The sequence below is a fragment of the Musca autumnalis genome, unplaced genomic scaffold (genome assembly GCF_047663935.1).
Source record: "Musca autumnalis isolate F117 unplaced genomic scaffold, ASM4766393v1 scaffold_3, whole genome shotgun sequence".
Lineage (NCBI taxonomy): Eukaryota > Metazoa > Arthropoda > Insecta > Diptera > Muscidae > Musca > Musca autumnalis.
In genome coordinates this window covers 148763293-148765368 of record NW_027411866.1, presented here as the reverse complement: position 1 = coordinate 148765368, position 2076 = coordinate 148763293, and positions in this window count along the sequence as shown.

Genomic DNA, 2076 nt, shown 5'->3' with positions numbered 1-2076 from the left:
TTTCAGGCGGAGATTTTTGCTATCAGGAAAGCAGCAGAGCTGGTGAAAAGGCTTGAAGGTAGTCTTGTAGGACCGGGGACTATATATGTCGATAGTCAAGGGGCCCTCAAGACTCTAAAGTCATGGACCATTATGCGCTACTACATTGACAAACTTCTTGAGATCTTCAACGAGAGGGCATATCAAAGATGGCTTCTAGAAGTCTGGCGTATGCTGCGCACAACAATCTGACCTGTGGTCTCTCGTCGTAGAATGACCTCCCTCCTCTCACTTGATAAGTTACTGATGAAAATCGCAGTGTGACTTCTAGCAGTTCACTGCAAAGTGAGATCCCTAACTTCGAAATAGGATGCCAGTGGCATTGACTACTGCAGACTATGTGAAGATGCAAAGGAAATAGAAGCTGTCGAACATCTACTCTGCAAATGTCCCTTGTTGCAAACAAGAAGACACTCTGACCTTCCTATCTAAAATATATCCCATTGTCCTACTCAACTTTGCCGAGCACTAATCGTGGCTTGGCAAACGTCCCACTATGTCGCGAGTTCATATTAACTGTGGCCAAAAATAGAAGTAGTTGTTGTAGGTGCATCAATTTTGGTACCTATTATTGACTTACAATCTCCAGGACAAAAAACTGGGATGGTCGGTCCACGTTTTGATATAGCCCCCATAGAACCGTACCTCCCTATTTCCAGTATTTTGAAAGTTTTAGTCATAATGACCAACCGAAATTACTGAAATTTGATAGTAAGTCTTCAGCAGAGGTATGAAACATTTCAACTGAGAATTTTGGGTGTAGGTCCACATTTTGATATAGCCCCCATAGAACGGTACATCCCGATTACCGGTATATTGAAGATTTTTGCCTCAATATTACACCGAAATTGCTGAAATTTGGTATTTAGTCTTCGTTAGGGGCATAAAACTTTCACCTTGAAATTTATCTGCATAGGTCCACGCCTTCATATAGCCCCCATAGGACGGTACCTCCCGATTTTCAGTATTTTGGAGGTTTTAGCCTGATTATCACACCGAAATGGCTGAAAATTGGTACTAAGTCTTCGTTGGGGGCTTATAACTTTCCACTAGAATTCTGTCAGTATAGTCAGTATAGGTCCTCGACTTCTTATAGCCCCCATAGAACCGTACCTCCCCATTTTCGGTATTTTGAATGTTGTGGCTTCAATATCCACCCGAAATTACTGAAATTCAGTCAGTGTTCAGTCTTCATATTTTTTGTGAGCTTATTGAATACAAGATTATTACGTACTTAATAAGCCCACAAAAATATATGATGATCGGTTCATTCGTTTTCGCGCTATAGCCAACGCCGCAAAGCGCTTTGTTAAAATAGGGGGTAACCCCTGAGTGAGGTTGTCGCTTAAAAAGAGAAATAACATGTTCGTCTGCAAACATCTGCAGCTGGAACCTTTATACGTTTGAAGTACTCACTTTTCACAACTAAAACAACAAGTAATATCGATATACACTTTTATGCAATTTTTCCCACTTCACTAATTTTAAAATTTGGTTCACTAAATCGATGTACTAAGTACTACAGAGTTGGGTACCTGTAAACACCATATGATCACAATTTACTTCCAATCAAAATTAAATCCATGTTTATTACATCCAAAGCAACTTTATAAATTTATTTTAGAACGATAAATTGATTTTAATATTAACATTTTGGAGCATAATACAAGTTATTGATTTTAGTAAAACAAGGACAAAAATACATATTTCCATCAAATTCAAATTCCTTCAAATTGAAATGTTTACTATAAATTCTCATTAATAAATTTGTATTCCGAAGTACTTGATTTTGACCATTTTTGGCCACGGTCGTGACACTGTGCGTCTACCTACTTCCAGTTAACCAATCGGCCAACGACACACATCTTCATCTCCATTTCATCAACCCCATCATCATCTTAATACACCATCAACCCTACATATTTAGCTCATCTGCAACTGTAACTCACCATCATCCTACCACCCCATTATCTTCACTTCTTTACATCCACTTTTTCACCTTTGTCAACATAGGTTCATGTTTAGGCATAGCCCCAT